The sequence below is a fragment of the Lissotriton vulgaris genome, chromosome 10, assembly GCF_964263255.1.
Source record: "Lissotriton vulgaris chromosome 10, aLisVul1.2, whole genome shotgun sequence".
Lineage (NCBI taxonomy): Eukaryota > Metazoa > Chordata > Amphibia > Caudata > Salamandridae > Lissotriton > Lissotriton vulgaris.
The window spans coordinates 397,400,109-397,420,915 of NC_141698.1; positions in this window are offsets into that span (position 1 = coordinate 397,400,109).

Genomic DNA, 20,807 nt, shown 5'->3' on the forward strand with positions numbered 1-20,807 from the left:
GGAAGAAGACACGCTGGAAAAACAATTGGAAGGACATACTAGCAAATTTGAAGCAAGGGGTTACCCTACAGAGATCCTGCAACAAAGTGTAATGAGACTTACAACCAAAGATTGTGCAACACTTTTGAGTCCAACCATAACAAAATCTACTACAGCTTTTACTTTTGTATCGAAGTTTTCAACTTTCTCTAACCAGATTAAAAATATTATCAATAAGAGGTGGGACCTCTTAAGGTGTGAAAAGGACTTTCAAGGAATCTACGATGAAAAACCCATTTTTGCTTACACACGAGGCTTATGGACATCATTCGAACTCCTTCAACTTCACGACAGATAGCAACACACAAAGGAACAACGAGATGCTACAATTGCACACATTGCCACAACATCAGTGGAAGCGAGCCATGGTTCGTCCTATCCTCAAGAAACCTAGCTTGGACGGTAGCAAGCCTGAGAGTTATCGGCCAATTTCACTCTTGCCGTGGCCGGCTAAGGTGACTGAGGCGTATGTTAACGCAGTCCTCTCGGAACATCTACGCCACGCAGACATCCTCGATGCGACGGAGAATGGGTTTAGGGCCGGTCATAGCACGGAGACGGCTCTGCTCTATATGGTGGAGCATCTTCTCTCCGTGCTTGAAGCGGGACAAACGGCGGTGCTGGTGCTATTAGACCTGAGCGCTGCCTTTGACACCGTCTCGCACCCCATCCTTCTGCGTCGCTTAGAGGAGGCTGGTGTCACCGGCATCGCTCTCCAATGGTTCCGGTCTTTTTTAGCCAATCAGGCCTTTAGCGTGACCGTCCCACCTTACCAGTCCAAACTCCATCCGCTGAGCCTGGGGGTCCCCCAAGGCTCCTCGCTGAGTCCTACGTTGTTCAACCTATACGTAAGGCCGCTAGCTGAGGTTGTCAGTTAATAGGGTATGAAGATGGTGTCATACGCCGATGACACCCAGCTAGCGGTTACGATCAGCGGGGATGCCGAAGTCGATGCCCCTAGGTTCCAGCAAGGACTGCAGGCGGTCGCCAGCTGGATGACGTCCAACTGTCTCCAGCTGAACGCCAGTAAGACCGAGGTCATGGTTTTTGGCAAACAACCGGAACTTTGGGGAGAGAGATGGTGGCCAGGGGATTTGGGTCCTGCTCCCATCCCAGTTGCCGAGCTTAAGAACCTCGGGGTCTGGCTGGACCCTTCCCTCACGTTTGTGTGTCATACCAAACGTACAGTGGCTTGTTGCTTCGGTATTCTGCGTGGGCTCCGTCCAGTGCTAAAATTCTTTGATGCCCCCACTAGGCAACTCATGATCCAAGCCACTGTCATCTCTAGGCTGGATTATGCGAGCTCCCTATTGGTCGGCCTGAATCAGGCAGAGATTGGGCGCCTACAACGGATCCAGAATGCCGCAGCAAGATTGGTGGTAGGCCTACCCAGATTTTGCCCCACCTCTAGTACTTTGCGCTCATTGCACTGGCTCCCGGTGGCCCAGCGGATGCAGTTTAAAGTCCTCTGTGTCGCCTATAAGATTCTGAAGGGATCCCCAGCAATGATCCTTACTGCCCTTTTAGCCCATTATATCCCAGCCCGAGCTTTAAGATCTGCGGATTTAGAACTGGCTGTTGTGCCACGCTTTAAGCGGAGTAGGGCAGGAGGGCGTTCCTTTCAAGTTCGCACGACGGTTTTGTGGAACTCCCTGCCCCCGGTGATTCGTGCTCTGAGGGATCTGCTCTCTTTTCGCCGTGCGGTGAAAACTTTTTTATTCCCTTAGTTTTTAATGTTGTCTGATTATTGTTTCGTTGTGTTGTGCAGCTGCCTTGTCGGGCGCCAGGACGCTCCTTGGCTGGAGCATCTGTGCGCCTAATAAAAACGCATAACATAACATAACATAACATCACACTAGGCAATACTCTTACTCATCCAGTACAAGGCAAGACAATTCCTCTAAGACACTCTGGTAACTGTGATTCAACGCATTTAGTATATTGTCTTAAATGCCCGTGTGGCAGAGCATATATTGGTAAAACTGAACGCAAACTCAAAACAAGATTGACAGAACACAAAAGCACAATTAGGACACAGAATAGATCAGCACCGGTTGTGTATCATTGGTTGGAAGCAAAACACAATATAGCTCAATTGAGGGTACAAATAGTAGAGATTGTCACGAAAGTAGAGGGACAAGACAACACTAAGAAACTTCTCCAAAGGGAGACATACTGGATACATCTCCTTCAAACACTTTTACCGGTGGGACTGAATGACAGGTTGGATTTAAGTTGTTTTTTATGAAAAGCAGCACATATAGTACATAAGAGGGGTAACTTAAGCACATGCATGCTGCATTGCCTGTTCATATACATATTAGCAAAACATTCACATACCCCAATAGATATTCACGTAGAAACAAGGCTTATGAGCATTACACAGAATATAAACTGTTGACCACATAAAACGAGTCATGTATAATCCATCAACATGAATGTACACAAGAATATGCAAATAATGTTTTGGTATACATGTCTTTGACAAGCAGACATGCATCATGTGACAGTACTTTAGTTAGCAATACTTGTTGTGTTATATGTCATGGAAAGTACTTGTATATTTTAGCTAATAGGCTTGTATTGACAATGATAACATTGATTTATATGATGTTCTTTTATTTACCTCGCAGTAAGACAAGCAAGATAGATTGAACAACATGATGTACCAGTCGTTGTGTTAACATTGATAGCAGTTTCGATTATTATGAATGCTGTGGTATAGAGTTTTTTCACTGTTTTCATGAAAAATCAAGCATGGAAAGTATTTGTATATTATAGCTAATAGGCTTGTATTAACAACGACACATTGATTTATATGATGTTCTTTAATTTACTTCGCAGTAAGACAAGTAAGACACATTGAACAACATGATGTACCAGTCGTTGTGTTAACATTGATAGCAGTTCCGAGTATTATGAATGTAGTGGTATGGAGTAATTTCACTGCTTTCATGAAAAATTAAGCAATATGTGATAATGTTTTAGCCTGCAACATTAGAGAATGTATAAATTACGTCCAGAGTTCAGTAGAGGTACAAGCTTGTACAGGCGTATATTGATTTTTATGATATCTTTATAACCCATTGAACAGTTTCAACAACTAGGATATACTGAGCAATAACCGTGTATCAGAGACAGAGATTCAATATAGATACGAATAGTACAAGCCATACCTTAATATTAAGTCCAGACATACCTTCCAGTCACTGTTTGTAAGTACTGTTTATTATATCAAAGATACATAATATCACTACACACATCACACTATTATAACTCGTAGCAGGATCTAATCATCACCCTTAGCTCGCATTACATATACGTAAGCTCTAATTTATCGGGATTATACAAACTACATCATCTCCCATAAGTCCATAATCACATAAGTACCGTAGTAGTGATTGTGACTTAACATGGGCACATATTGCATATGTTATAACTCTTGAGCTATCAAGTTCAGGTATATCACTAAGTTATGGTTTACAAGCACTGCTTAGCACAATTAAGGGATATGAGATGACTCCAAACATCATGCCACTACAACTCGTAGCAGGTTCCTTTACATCATCCTTAGCTCGCATTATACACCCGTAAGATCTAACGCATTATGCTGATAGAAACGACATCTCCCATAATCCCTGCACGGGAAAGATACACGTTGGAGGCACGTAACGTCAGTTGCACTTCTTTATAATAGTATTGTATCCATCCGCGTTACACTGTTGCACGATACTAACATCAACAGAGACACGGAATTCGAGGAGTTGCGCATGTGAAAATATCAGAACCTTAGGTAAGAAAAGACAGCATTATCCATGTCATATATTCTCTATTCACGTATACACAAATCGCACCATGATACGACAAAATTGTGTCTTCTGATTCACATTTCAGATGTGTATCGAGCGGTCACGACACTATTTTATCACGGATAATCTTTCCAGTCATCTTTTCTAAAGGTATGTGACCAATGTTTACATTTACAAGTGCGGTCTCGTCGGGTTTTAAATACAAAATGTACCACAATCTCTTTAGTACGGTAATTTAGTAACAAGGAATATACTGCCCAGAACCAGCATAACTAGTGAAATTCAGAGTGTTGGTAGCAGGATTTATATGCACGTCGTGCATTAAGCATATGTTTCTGCACTTACTGTTTTTACCATATATCCTGCATCACCATTGAGAAACTCGTCTACTTTATTCCCTAGGATCACTATACTATATACGATTGGGATTTTGAATTCAGTGCATATTTCTAAGAACAAGCACACTGAGCATTGTTCTTCAAAGGTACATCGTTTTTCTAAGCATGATATGTGCAGATTTTCATCACTTACCCCTAGATTTAACGTACTTTGATATAACACAGTCAGTTACTAATCGCACATGTGCGCATGTTCATAACGTCTATATTATTTATGACCTTTCCAATCTGTGGACTAATCGCCACAACAACCTAACCTGTATGTACAAACACTTCCGGCAGTCACACACTCGTGTGGAGTGGTCTTTTCAAACGCAGGATTCACTGGGCACTTACGGTTTCTTGTCTTCACCAACACAGGGCACACCCATGTGTGTTACTAGTCTGTATTAGCTACTGCATGAATTTAGATATTCTAAAACCCTTGCACTCATTTCTAAAGGTTATCGTCCCTGACGAAGGGACTAGTTCCTGAAATGCATTGGGCATCGGCCACAGAAACAGGAGCAACATGAAGAAATGATTCTCCTTTATTCATTTTTATGTATATAGGTTTCAAAAAGGTTTTTGGAGACAATACAATGACATGTTATAGGATGAAATTGTCAATTTGAACGTATGTACGGATTTTGCATATAATCCAACAGATGTTTATGTATGAGATTCTATAAATGACATATGTTAATAAGTAACATATACATATGAGTTCATAATTTTGTAACAATAACACATGTTGACAATTGTTAATAAATTGAATTTGTATAAAAACGTGGAAACAATTTGATTTCCAAGGGAACAGTGCACATTACTTGCAGATCCATTCTGCATCTCAAATGTTTGCAAATTGCACCATAACCCGCAAGGTGTGTGTGCCTAGCCCTAACTATGTGATGATGGTAAATTAAAGAATGAATTGCATATGGCTGAGTTCAAACTGAGGTAGCATGATGGACAATAAAGGATGACTTGGGAAGCTGCCAAGCAATTGCAAGATAAATTCAAGAATTCCATTTATCACCTTGTTTTGGTTAAAGTTTCTAAAAGTAGCAGTTGTAATTTGAAATACAACTTCACCATCAGTTAGGGTTTTTCATTACAATTCCAGAGACAACAAACATGAACAGGTTGCTTCTTCTCAATTGGAAATGACACTTATAAGTTGACATAAGGTAACCCCAATGTTATCCTTAGGGAGAGGTATGCCTTGCAACAGTGAAAAATTAATGTAAGAATGTTTCAATACCAGGGCATGTAAAACCTAAATGTAAATGTCCTACTCTTTAAACACATTGCACCTTGGGCTGTCCAAGGCCTCCTCTAGTGGTGACTTATATGTATTAAAAAGAAAGGTTTGGTCCTGGCAAAATGTTTACTTTGCCATGTCGAAAATGGCAGTTTAAAAACACATAGGCGGCAGTGACAGGCCTGAGACATGTTTAATGTGCTACTTAAGTGGGTGGCACAATCAATACTGCAGGCCCACTAGTAGCATTTAATTAACGAGCCCTGAGAACAGGTAGTGCCACCTTTCTAGGAACTTACAAGTAAATCAAATATGTCAATTGGATACAAGACACTCTAACATGTTTTAAGGAGAGAACACAATCACTTAAGCTATAGTTAGCAATGGTAAAGTACACAGTGTCCTAAACACAGCAAACACAAAGTCTGCAAACACAGGAGGTCTGAAGGTAAAATGTTAGGGGGAACCACACCAAGAATCCCATGTCTAACACCCATGATTAAATCTTTCATTCCTGTGCATTCACCTAGTCGGTAACCTCCTGCCACATGAATGCCTTATCCTCTCCCTTGATTGTACCATGTAGTTACCTGTAGTGATGGACTACAAAAGCTACAAGTTCTATCTTCTCATTAGTGTAGTACCTCTTCCTCCTAAGATAGGTTACTGCACCTGGACAACAGGTCTCTGGCCCACACTATCATGCAATACAAGGGGAAGCGGACTGAGCCCACGGTGTGAGCTTTATTTGCATGTTTTTAGGGTTGATGTTTTTCAAGTATGTGTGATTTTCCTCATGTGAGTGCATATTCTTTTCAATAATTCACAGATCTATGTAATGTAGGTATATAGATCTCCGGCTATGCGACTCTTTTAGACATCTGCCTAAAATACACATGTGAAAGATACTAGTAGTAACTTTACATAGGTAATTCGAGTCAAAACTCTACTCCCATAAGTAAGGGAGTGGAAACATATTCTGCCTAATGGTGGAAGCTCCACCTACTGGGCTCATAAGTCCGCAGAGATTTGATAAATTGCATCCAAATGGAAATTTCCACTCAGATCTAGGTGGAAATGTACATCTACAAAGATCCCCACGTGTACATTTATTTTTGTGAATAACGTGCACCATTGAAATTTGAAATTCACATCTGTTTTGATGTATTTGAATTTAAAACCAAACAATTAATCTTTGACTTGTAACGTGCTGTGCCAGCAGTTTTCAGTGCTCACTTTATATGTATAAAAATGTTTTGTTTTTTAACTCACGGGGGAATCTACATAAAGGAGAGAACACCACTGGAAAAGCTCTGACTCAATCAAAAATATTATAAACTTTTGACATGTGCAACCAAAACTTACACTGTTTGTAATGTATCCGTTTTTTCTATAACATTTCTGGATATGTTTCTTTTGCGATTAATATTTACAGTTTTTTTACTATGTTTCTTAATTGTTAATACTTACTTGTCTGCCTTTTAAGTGACTTACAGCCTGATTCATCATAGACCCGTTTTGCGAGTCTATAATAGCGATTCATAAGGAATCGCTATTACAGACTCGCAAAACGGGATTCATGTAGGAATCGCAAAAAGATTTGCGATTCCTACACAATCCTAATTTGCGATTAGCAAATTGCTAATCGCAAATAAGGAATAACTCCCCATTCATTCCTATGGGCCAAAAGGCCCATAGGAATGAATGGGGAGTATTCCTTATTTGCGATTAGCAATTAGCTAATCGCAAATAAGATAGCAATTTAAAGGGTGCCAGGGGTGTCCAAAGGACACCCTGTAGCACCCCTTAAATGAAAATTGAAACAGGTGTTGCGCACACACATGTCCAAAGAACATGTGTGTGTGCAACATGCAACTTAGAAAAATGCTTTTAAAAGCATTTTTCTAAGTTTTCGCTATTTACCACGAGGTTTGACCTTGCCGTAAATTGCGGGCCGAAATTGCGATTTCGCAATTTTTTAATGGATGATGAATTGCATTTAAGGAATCTCAAATAGAGATTCCTTAAATGTAATTCTTCGCAAAATTGCGACATCGCTAACACCGATTTTTGCATTTGGGATGATGAATCCCAAATGCAAAAATAGAGCTTGCAAAGGGCCAGATTCTCAGAATCTGGCCCTTTGCGAGCCGATTTCAGCTTGATGAATCAGGCTGTTAGTGTCCTATTCCACTCTGCATCGCAAAATCTGTACAATAAATAAGTAAATAGGGATGTAGGACACCCTATAAGGAACTGCATGTCTGGCTACTGTAAGCTTATGCTATGCTGTTCTTGCACACCTTTGTTTTAAACTTCACAGCGTTCTCCAGCACCGTCAGTCAGCAACTTTCTCGAGACCATCACTCTTTTATTGCAGATATATATGCGCTGTACGTGGACATGTATCTTCCTGCTCCATCACTTCCTAGTAGCATTCAATTTGCCAGCATCCCCCAACATTTTAGAGTAAAAGATTAATATGACAGGGTGCATTAAATATGACCAGCGAGGAACTGTTTCACAGAAAGATTAACTCGAATATTGCCACCCCAAATAAATCTGAAATGGTGAACTCAATCAGAATGACAAAGTAATGGCATAAACATGGGCTCCTGTGCAGCACTTTCAATATTTATAGCAGATTGCTTTCCTTACAGCGCCGATCAAATGTGCTTGATAGGACAGTTTACTCTGCATGCTTTACATTTCCAAAATGACATGTCTGTTACCAATTGTGATTCGTCATTATAATACTTTACATCAATTCAGCTTGATTGCTGAATCTTTCTCAAAGCACAAGTGTAGTTCTGAAAGTAAACTACAAAGGTTGCAATTGAATACGCTGAGATGAAGGTGTTCCTTCAAGAAAATGTAACGGTGATAATTGCAAAATGTTCCGTTTGATGAATTCCCCCAAAACTTTGCAGACATGTTCCTTTTTCTACATTGGCTGATTATGCAAAGTTTAATGGTGATTAGTTAAGGGAGTGCACGGAAAAAAGTGGGGTCCTAAAACCAATACATGTTCCATAAGATTTTTAAACAGATGGAGCAGCAAAACGGCTCAACAAATTTTCATGAAATGTGGCAGGAATACAGATTATAGGATGGAAAGGGTACTTTTTCTTATTTGATTAGATTGTGTTCAGTACTTTTTAAATAATAAGGGGAAAAAGTAGTGATATATGGACCGCGATATACTGTGGTACCTTTGCAGCATACTGCGGTACAGTGATGAAAAAGCAATATTATTGGTTAATGAAAGACATCCAAAATGAAAAGGAAGCTATATTGTTTGGACCACACTTTAGCTTTGTTCTCTGTTTCAGCGTGAAATAAAGCGTTTTACTCTTATATAAATGTATAGGAAACAATTAGGCAGTTTAGCAAACTCTGTAGAGTTAGTGAAATGTAGTTTTATTGATATATGTGAATATTTAAAAAAAGGACGGAGTACCACAGTACTTCCTTGAAACTATCTAGAAATTGCTGTGGTACTTCTTGAAATACAACAAAAATGTTTTTTTTTGTTTTTTTTGTTGTCCTCATAACCACCATGAATCTAGATGCCAGGACGGATTAGCTATCAACCAGCTGTCTCAGTTTATCAAAACTGGCAGGGATAAAAGCGGACATAGTGGGGCCAAACATCCCTCAGCTGTTTCGGGCTCCACCGAAAGGCAAAGACCAACCGATTACCTAAACAACCGTAACCTAGATCGGAGTGACAGCCAACAGGCCGGGCTAGGACCGGGCAGCAACTGTACAGATGGTGTAGGCAAAGGGACACCATAGTAGTGTAATCATCGGACCCGGGGAAAAAAAAACCCGGGCAATTCATTGCATCCACGATAACAGATACCAAAATGCCTTTTTACTCTGGTTGCCAGACCTAGCCAGGTCCATGCGAGAGGTCTGCAAGACGAACGCTTGCCAGTCGCTGAAGGAGGGAGGTAAAGGGTCTTTCCATTTTCTGCAAATCTCCCTTCTTGCTAGCAGCACTGTGTAGAACACCAAACTTTTGGCTGAACTCTGAACTCCATCTAGGATCCCAAATATCACCAGAGGCAAGTTTATGGTAACCAGAACACCCAATGATGTTGTTAGATTGTTGCTAATCGCTTCCCAAAAAGTGTCTAATCGGGGGCATTCGAAAAACATATGGGCATCCGATGCGGCCACAAGCCCACACTTGGCGCATGAAACTGAATTACCTTCGGTGAATTTAGATAACCTAAGGGGAGAGTAATATGCCCTATGCAGGGTATAAAGGTGATTTCTGCGTAGCCAAGAAGGCTTCACAATGTTCCATAAAAGCCCAAAAGAAGCAGACCAGAGCTCTTGCAAATTATGGCCAATAATTGAAGAGCCCCACAGCGAATCTGGTAAGCTAAAGTCCCCATCCGTTTCCTCAAGTATAAGTTTATACCACTGGGAGATCTCTTTTTAAGCTGGTCCGCTGTTCACTAGATTGGTAATTAGCAGGCTATAGCCACCAAGAACAAGTTTATTCCCTCTATGGGGTAAAGATTTATAGGTTTGAGTCCAACTGGCCATTTGCAAGTACTTAAACCTTGAAAGGTTTTGGCCGATCTTGATTTGAAGATGTTCCCATGAAAGTAAGTCCCCTTCAAAGAAGAGGTCTCCCCAAACTTCCAGGCCTGCCTCTCTCAAGGGTACCGCTAAGCTATCTCCTAGCCAAGCCGGACTTTCAGGTAACCCCCATAACGGTGTTTTGTCACAAAAATACCCCTGTTTTATAGATTTTGCTACATCCGCCCACATCTTTGTAGGACTTTCAGTTTGATTTTTTTTTAAAACTTCGGATTGCCAAATTGAAAAAGAAAGCCCGACTGACTGACACCTTCCCCATCTAACACAGCAGAAAACATTAAGCCCAACCCGTAGTCAGTGGGCATTTTCAACAACATTCGGGTGTGAGAAAGCTGAAAAGCCCATGCGTATAGTTTTAAATCAGGAGCAGCCACGCCCCCCTTGTCCCTTCGCCTCCTAAGTTTTTTCCAGGCTATTCTCGGCAGGTGGTTATTCCAAAGAAAAGATGTGATGTCTGACTGAAATTTAGCTAAGCAAGATTAGTCAAAATATAGGGGAATGGTATTAAATAAAAAAGAGATTTTGGGTAGAATCGACATTTTAATTAAATTGATCCTCCCAATTAAAGAAAGTAGGAGGTGGGACCATGATTGCAAAAGCTTACGACACTCTTTTGCCACAGCTAAAAGGTTGACTTGGGCAACTTTATTGATATCTTTCACGATATTCAAGCCCAAATACCGCATCGAAGAGCCTGCCTGAACTTCCGTAACGCTCTCCTCGTCATTCCAAACAAGCATCTCGTTCTTTGCAGCGTTGATCTTATATCCAGATACTTGACCGAATGCTCGGGCAATTTTTAGAATTGCGGGGAGTGCGGTAGTAACCTCTGAGGTGAAAATAAGCACATCATCGGCATATAGGGCTACTTTTCTCTCCCAACCTCTATATGAAAAAGGTTTAATAATAACCTCATCCCTTAGTTGTTGCGCAAAGGGTTCGATGTAAAAATAAAATAGTAGGGGGGAGAGCGGGCAGCCCTGCCGTGTTCCCCTTGAGATGGTAAAAGGGTCAGACAAATCACCATTTACTAACAAGCACGCAGTTGGATTACGGTATAGCAGGCCGACGGTCTGGTGGAACCCCGCTCCCACGCCAAACTTGGCCAAGGCCTCCGACAGGTATACCCAATTGACCCTGTCGAAGGCCTTGGTTGCATCCAACGTAAGAGCGGCCATTGGAAGGTTCTCAGCCGATACCATATCTATGGCTCCTATCAGGTTGTAAGTTCGTATAATTGTCGACCTTTCACAAAATCTTTTTGGTCAGGATGGAGGACCAAGGGTGCAATCAAGGCCAGCCTAGATGCCAGTACTGTGGTAAAGATCTTGTAATCCACATTTAAAATTGAAATTGGCCTATAAGATCCACAAGCATCCCTTGGTTTGCCCAGTTTTAGAATGAGGGTAATTGAAGCATTATCCAAAGATGCGGGGGGAGCTGACCTTCAAGTAGGATTTGATTAAATAAGGTGGTAAGAAAGGGAACTATTTCTGTTTCCAGAGCTCTATAGATTTCAGCCGGCAACCCATCAGGTCCGGCCGCTTTCCCTTTCTTGCTTTTATTAATGGCGGACCTTACCCCTTCCTCAGTAATAATACTGTCCAAAAATTGAGACTGCTCAGGGGAAAAAGAAGGTAGATCAATATCCCTCAGCCAGCCCTCAATAGACTCTGGTAAGATCTCATTATCCTCCTTATAGATCTCTTGGAAGAACTCTCTGAAGGCCCTCCTAATATCCTCATCTGATGAAAAGGTGTTGTTGTCTACCGTGATTGCCGCTATGTTGTTACGGACCTGATCTACTTTGGTCTTCCACGCCAATAGTTTCCCAGCACCCTCCCTGTATTCAAAATGGGCTAACTTACTAACCTCCCATCTCTGTTGGACTCTGAGATTTAAAATGGAGCCCAGACTACCTTTCAGGACCAACAGTTGGTTCCGGAGAAGATTTAGAGCAGATTAAGAAGCTTTTAGATTAGTATCTATGTCAAGTTGGCTTTGGACTATATTTGCTTCAATAGAGGTGATTTCCTCCCTATGCTGCTTCCTTCGATAGGAAACTTTCCCTGTAATAAATCCTCTCAAGAAGGCCTTAAACGAGTCCCAAATGATCCTTGGAGTCGCTGAGCCACTATTAGATATCATAAAATTATAGGCCTCAAACTTGAGATCGACTATATCCTCTGGAAGGGAGAGAAAAGAACGGGCAAAGGACCAAGTGCAGGAAGAACGTTTAATGGGCTAAACCATTTCCATTACAAGTGCCGAATGATCCGATAGATGTTGAGGAAGGTAACTAATAGTACTGACAGAGTCAACCAGTCTCAGTGTGATTAAGATAAAATCTATCCTGAACTGGTGATGGTACTTATAGTTCCGGAAGGAGACACATTGTTGTTGCCCAGACCTCTCTCTCCAGATGTCAACAAAACCGTATTGCTTCATTGCGCTCTGTAAAAAGGACCTTAGACAAAACTAGGGAGCGTCTATTAGCGGATTTATCCAAGCAGGGATCCAATACAACATTAAAATCTCCTACAAAGATAGTAGGTTCAGGAAAGGAGAGCAAGTGAGAAAAGATAGACTCCAAAGTTGGAGAGTCATCCTGGTTCGGTCCATAATAACCCAGGACTGTGATTTGTGACCCAGCTATGACCACCGACGTGATGGCCCATCTGCCACATGGGTCCACTGCCTGTGATAACAACCTAGCCTTGGCCTTTTTTTTTAAGATGACGAGACACCTCTCGTATTCGTTGTTTGTGTCGTAGATACTGCAAAATCTATCCATCTATTTTTCTTAATGAGGGCAAGCATTTCGATCTGAGTTAAATGGGTCTCCTGAAGTATAATGACCTGTGTAATCAATCAAGAAAACACGGGGGAGGGTCTGTAGGGACAGTTTATTGACCCCGAAATGCTACTGTCCCCAAGAACAGTTACAACAAAAGAGTAGCACGGAGTCAAACAGAACTGATTAGAACTAAGTAAAACCCACCCTGAGTACCTCAACAAAGACTACAAACATGAAAACAACTATGGGAACATTTCGACTCTTCAGAAGAGAGATTCCCATCAGTCACCATACGATTCCGCCCTTCATCATCTGGGAACTTTCAACCTCAGAGACAAAAGTACTCACAGTGGACTGGTCAGTTGTTCAAAACCTAGACACACCTGTAAAGTACTAGAGATGAGGGGGAAAAAAAACGAGGTAGTATAGTGACTGAAAGCAGTGCTATAAAAGTGAAGTGCAGTGTGCAAGGTGAAATGTGAGTTGTAAAATTAGGTAGGGAAGTGAAAAATATATTTATTAAGGGATCACTTCACTCCTAAAATAAAACCATAAGTGCGTAAGTGGTCTAAACAAATAACCACTGATGGAACAAAAAGGTCGACATGTTTCTGCAGACTGACAAGACCAACTTAGTATCCGGCTGCTTCTTCAGGACCAAAACGCTACTGCTTTAGAGACATATAACAACATATAACTAAGGGAAGACAATAGATATCACCTGCAATCCAGTGATTCTGTCCTTCTCCTGGCTTAGGTGTCAGTTGCCAGGGCAAGTTGGACGAGAGGCACCCAGTAAGGGAAAAACAAAGATCAAAGAAACATTAATGACGACAAAGTGCTGTGCTGCAAAAGTATTTTTGTCTAACACATTCACTATCATATGTCAGGACAGGACCAAAAGTATTCCAAATAGTCCTGACAACCATGGTCAAAATTACTCATAGTCGCTCACTCACCAATTGGGCAGGAGAGAAAGTCCCACCTCACCTGGCATACAGCGCAGGTAAAACAGGGCACCGCTCTGAAAAGTAGCGAGAAAGAAATCAATGAGAAAGGAGATTAAAAACAACCAGAGCGTCGCGTTATTCCAGCAACACCTATAGACCACACAGTGTCAGTATGAGTCACATAAAGAGCGTAGCAGGCATTAATTGTTATCATAATGCCGAGAAAACAAGAGCTTACTCACTTAATAAAGCCCAACTCGTTTCAAACATTACATCTAACATCACATAAAGAGCGTAGCAGGCATTGGTTGTTATCATAATGCCGAGAAACAAGGGCTTACTCATTTTAATAAAGCCCAGCTCGTTTCAAACATTGCATCTAACATCAGAAACAGAGTCTGTCTGGAACCGAGTCATTAACATGGCATCTAACAAGGAAACAGACTCTGCCTCGAACCGAGTCACGCTGCAGGGCGTAAGTAATTAAGACTCACTGCCGCTATGTTAGGAATGGGACATGGCGGACAAACAACCAGCAAAGAAAGGAAAAGAAGGTCCGGGACGCCTACCTGTCCGTCGGTACTCCGGGCGTCCCTCTGGGCTGTCGTGGGAGGTACCGACGAGGCGCCCGAACCCTCCTTTTGTTTCTGCTGTTCCCTCCGTGTACCGGCGCGATCGTGTGACGTCACGAGAGCGCGCTCAGGCGCATTGTTCAATGGGAGTTGGAGTTTTTTTCAACAAAACCGGCTATGTGTAAACAGAAATCCCCTTACAGCGAGTCTATCAGGTTGTAAATTACTAGAACGGGCTTGGAGGGGAAAGCTTACAATAATTTGAAGGAAAAAAACAAATCCAAGGATTAAATAAATAACTGCATGGATTGTGGGCAAATGAATAAATAAATCGCCCCTTACACAATATATCAACCACAGTAGTATAAGGTTGAACCTACATCATCTGAGTGCCACCCAAGGAATATCTTCATTAAGACCTTCTTTGTCAGTTTTGAGTTTGAATACCCATCTCTGTTCCTTTTTGAACAGGAACCCACTTATGTCAGTGATATGCAATGGAATCGTAGGCTGCTCTATCACTGTCCATTTGAGTTCTGTAGATGAATGGCCAACTTCTAAGTAGTGAGCCGTCAGCCTCGTAGTCTGTTTTTTACATCTAATGGAACTACGGTGTTCAGATATTCTTATCTTTACTTTACGGGTAGTCATGCCCACATAACGCTTATTGCACGGACACGTGATTAAATAAATGACATTCTGGCTATTACAATTTGTAAAACGTCGCTGTTCCCAGGGGCGACCTGTGCCGATGTCAATTTGTGTTGATTTACTTGTCATGGGGCACGCTACACAATTCCCACAGGGATGGTGTCCTGTGACTTCTGGCATATCCCATAAAGTTCCAACTGCTCGTGGACCGATCTGTTTAGGTCTTGTGTGGACCAACTGATCTTTTATGTTGCGTCCACGTTTAAATGCAAAGAGAGGGGGAGGCAAAGGGGTGGTATCGCTACCCATGTTTAATATTGCCCAATGCTTCTTCACAATCTTTTTGATTTGATTGGACCTTGTACTGAAAGTGTTCACACAGGTTAACATGTTGGTTGGAGGCTTTGGGGGTAGCAATTCAAGTAGACCCTCTCTATTGTTATTTGCAGCACGTTTTTTGGATGCTCTCACCAATTTAGTCGGATATCCCTTCTCAAGTAGCTGCTTCTCCAACAACTGAGAGTGTTCTTTAAAGGCGGTTTTAGTTGAACAGTTACATTGAATACGGAGGAATTGTCCGTAGGGCAAGTTGTTAACAAGTGCCCTCGGGTGAAAACTCTCGTATTCCAATAGTGAATTCTTAGCTATAGGTTTGCGATATATCTCAGTGTGCAAACCCGTGGGAGTAGCCGTGATAAGCAAGTCAAGAAAAGATAATTGTTCACTATTAAATTCCATAGTGAACTTGAGAAAGGGATTCCTTGCATTTAGCCAAGCATGAAATGCATTAAGATCATCCCTTGAGCCATGCCACACTACCAGAACGTCGTCGATGTATCGTTTCCAAAGACGCACATTTCCAAGAAAAGGATTAATCTCATTGAGCACATGATGTTGTTCAAAACTGTGTACGTACAGATTAGCGAGACTAGGAGCAAAAACGCTTCCCATGCTAGTCCCGCTAATCTGTAGGTACACAGCATCCTCATACATGAAGAAATTTTCGGTCATGGCTATGGTGGCAAGGGTCATGATCAAACTCACAGGTGTTATAGAGATGAGATCCTGAGCATCAAGTAGGGCCTCTACAACTTCCAAGGTGTCAGTTTGTGGAATTGAAGTGTAGAGGCTCTCTACATCAAATGAAACCAACAGGTCGTGTGTTGAATCAAAGGTCACTTCTGGGAGCATTCTCAGTACTGATTTGGTGTCCTTCAAGTAAGTTGGCATTTTGTGTACCAACGGTTGTAAGAAACAGTCAACAAAAGTGGAGAGAGGTTCTAACAAAGACCCTATGCCCGATATTATGGGGCGCCCCAGTGGAGGTCTCTGGGGTTTATGTACCTTGGGGAGCACATAGAAATAAGGCATGACTGGATTCTCTGCACATAAGAATTGCGACTCTCTTGTAGTTATCCAGCCCTCGGCCAGAGCTTCTTCTACAATGGTCCCAATCATGGTCGTCAATCTGGGAGTAGGATCAATTGTCAATTTACGATAGAATTTGTTATCACTCAGTTGCCGGAGGCATTCTTGGCGATAGGTCTCGGTATCTAAGATGACCGTGGCACCCCCTTTGTCTGCCGGCTTGATAGTAATGGATGGATTGCTCGCTAAGCCGTTAAGAGCAGTTTGTTCTTTTTTGCTAAGATTCATGAAAGGTTTATGTTGCTGTTGTAACAGTCCTTGTAGGTCATGAGTAACAGCTTCTTCAAATGCCGTAACTTTAGCTGGTAGGCCTGTGGTGGTAGGATTGAATCTCGAAGGATTCCGCAGGCCTGTATTGTCATCTGGAGATTCTCCAGTATCCTCGAGTGTCTCTCTATTTGCATAGAGGAAATGCAGTCTGATTTTCCTAAAGAAACTATTCATTTCTATATTGGTTAGGAAAGGATCTGTAGTATTTGTGGCAACGAAACCAAGACCCCTATTAAGAACTTGCTCTTCAGTTTCAGTGAGGATGTGGGAACTAAGATTAATTACGAGGGAGGTCCTGCTGATGTTCCCGGTGTTTCTTGGGGGATCCTCTTCCCACTCCTCAAATCCATTGTTTGGGGGGGCAAGTTCCATTGTACTTGACCCTGTTGTTGCGCTCTGCGGCGCCCCCTCGGTCTCCCCTGGCCATAGCCTAAAAAAGGCTGCTGTGGATATTCTGAATAGAAATTCTGGGGGCCAAGAGGACCTACCGGAGGTGGATAAATAGGAGTGCCCCAAGGTGAGGGTTGCCACCATGGAGGTGGAACTGGTGGACCATAGTTGGAGTTTCGCCCTCTCCAATTCCTCCTATTGTTTCCCCTCCCTCTGTTGTTGGTGTTATTGGTGGAATTAGAGCTATCAGAGTCAGCTGATTCTGAATCAGAACTGGATGTACCGTAAGAAGAACCTGCTTTTCTGCCCTTTTTATTAAAAATCACAGGTGTATAATTTTCATGAGTATATGGATAAACCTTATCCATGGCAAATTTCTCAAGGTCTTTCTTACATTTCTCGAGTTTGGCAAACAAAATGGAGTCTTTAAACTCCTTGTTAGTTTTGTTGCTCTCTTCTTGATGTTTAGCAAAAGTCTTGGTTGTAAGGGTAGTTTTAATTTGACCCTCTAAAAGCTGAATCTCAAACAATATTTTGTCAGCCGCCTTCTTCGCTGTTTTTATTATGAGCACCAACCAGTCCCTCGTGCACTTCCAGGCAATGAGGGACCAGTCGCGCAAAAAGTCCTTGTCATCAAGGAACAAGCGTGGAGTATTGGTGACAATCAGTCCACTCGGGGCACCATTGCCACGTAGGTATTCTGCCATGCAAATACCATGAATGCAAATGCGCGATTGGCTTTTTTTCAAAATCAGAATCTTAGCCCACCCATCTTCGCTTGTGACCGGGGTTGGTGGTAACATATCCAGTACACTTGGATTGTCAGATAAAATAGACTGGATTTCTGTTTCATCAAATGCCAGTCCCGGGATGGTAGCCATGTTTTATATAATTCTGTGGACCACAAGTTATGCTAGAAAAAGAGACACCCACAGTTCTAAAGCACCCTTCTCATGATACAAGATCTAGAGTTGACCTTGAGGATAAGAGAGACCCACAGCTCAGCAGCTGCACAGAAACAATCAAGAAAACACGGGGGGAGGGTCTGTAGGGACAGTTTAATGACCCCGAAATGCTACTGTCCCCAAGAACAGTTACAACAAAAGAGTAGCACGGAGTCAAACAGAACTGATTAGAACTAAGTAAAACCCAACCTGAGTACCTCAACAAAGACTACAAACATGAAAACAACTATGGGAACATTTCGACTCTTCAGAAGAGAGATTCCCATCAGTCACCATACGATTCCGCCCTTCATCATCTGGGAACTTTCAACCTCAGAGACAAAAGTACTCACAGTGGACTGGTCAGTTGTTCAAAACCTAGACACACCTGTAAAGTACTAGAGATGAGGGGGAAAAAAAACGAGGTAGTATAGTGACTGAAAGCAGTGCTATAAAAGTGAAGTGCAGTGTGCAAGGTGAAATGTGAGTTGTAAAATTAGGTAGGGAAGTGAAAAATATATTTATTAAGGGATCACTTCACTCCTAAAATAAAACCATAAGTGCGTAAGTGGTCTAAACAAATAACCACTGATGGAACAAAAAGGTCGACATGTTTCTGCAGACTGACAAGACTAACTTAGTATCCGGCTGCTTCTTCAGGACCAAAACGCTACTGCTTTAGAGACATATAACAACATATAACTAAGGGAAGACAATAGATATCACCTGCAATCCAGTGATTCTGTCCTTCTCCTGGCTTAGGTGTCAGTTGCCAGGGCAAGTTGGACGAGAGGCACCCAGTAAGGGAAAAACAAAGATCAAAGAAACATTAATGACGACAAAGTGCTGTGCTGCAAAAGTATTTTTGTCTAACACATTCACTATCATATGTCAGGACAGGACCAAAAGTATTCCAAATAGTCCTGACAACCATGGTCAAAATTACTCATAGTCGCTCACTCACCAATTGGGCAGGAGAGAAAGTCCCACCTCACCTGGCATACAGCGCAGGTAAAACAGGGCACCGCTCTGAAAAGTAGCGAGAAAGAAATCAATGAGAAAGGAGATTAAAAACAACCAGAGCGTCGCGTTATTCCAGCAACACCTATAGACCACACAGTGTCAGTATGAGTCACATAAAGAGCGTAGCAGGCATTAATTGTTATCATAATGCCGAGAAAACAAGATCTTACTCACTTAATAAAGCCCAACTCGTTTCAAACATTACATCTAACATCACATAAAGAGCGTAGCAGGCATTGGTTGTTATCATAATGCCGAGAAACAAGGGCTTACTCATTTTAATAAAGCCCAGCTCGTTTCAAACATTGCATCTAACATCAGAAACAGAGTCTGTCTGGAACCGAGTCATTAACATGGCATCTAACAAGGAAACAGACTCTGCCTCGAACCGAGTCACGCTGCAGGGCGTAAGTAATTAAGACTCACTGCCGCTATGTTAGGAATGGGACATGGCGGACAAACAACCAGCAAAGAAAGGAAGAGATTAAGCTTTTAGAGGGTCAAATTAAAACTACCCTTACAATCAAGACTTTTGCTAAACATCAAGAAGAGAGCAACAAAACTAACAAGGAGTTTAAAGACTCCATTTTGTTTCCCAAACTCGAGAAATGTAAGAAAGACCTTGAGAAATTTGCCATGGATAAGGTTTATCCATATACTCATGAAAATTATACACCTGTGATTTTTAATAAAAAGGGCAGAAAAGCAGGTTCTTCTTACGGTACATCCAGTTCTGATTCAGAATCAGCTGACTCTGATAACTCTAATTCCACCAATAACATCAACAACAGAGGGAGGGGAAACAATAGGAGGAATTGGAGAGGGCGAAACTCCAACTATGGTCCACCAGTTCCACCTCCATGGTGGCAACCCTCACCTTGGGGCACTCCTATTTATCCACCTCCGGTAGGTCCTCTTGGCCCCCAGAATTTCTATTCAGAATATCCACAGCAGCCTTTTTTAGGCTATGGCCAGGGGAGACCGAGGGGGCGCCGCAGAGCGCAACAACAGGGTCAAGTACAATGGAACTTGCCCCCCCAAACAATGGATTTGAGGAGTGGGAAGAGGATCCCCCAAGAAACACCGGGAACATCAGCAGGACCTCCCTCGTAATTAATCTTAGTTCCCACATCCTCACTGAAACTGAAGAGCAAGTTCTTAATAGGGGTCTTGGTTTCGTTGCCACAAATACTACAGATCCTTTCCTAACCAATATAGAAATGAATAGTTTCTTTAGGAAAATCAGACTGCATTTCCTCTATGCAAATAGAGAGACACTCGAGGATACTGGAGAATCTCCAGATGACAATACAGGCCTGCGGAATCCTTCGAGATTCAATCCTACCACCACAGGCCTACCAGCTAAAGTTACGGCATTTGAAGAAGCTGTTAGTCATGACCTACAAGGACTGTTACAACAGCAACATAAACCTTTCATGAATCTTAGCAAAAAAGAACAAACTGCTCTTAACGGCTTAGCGAGCAATCCATCCATTACTATCAAGCCGGCAGACAAAGGGGGTGCCACGGTCATCTTAGATACCGAGACCTATCGCCAAGAATGCCTCAGGCAACTGAGTGATAACAAATTCTATCGTAAATTGACAATTGATCCTACTCCCAGATTGACGACCATGATTGGGACCATTGTAGAAGAAGCTCTGGCCGAGGGCTGG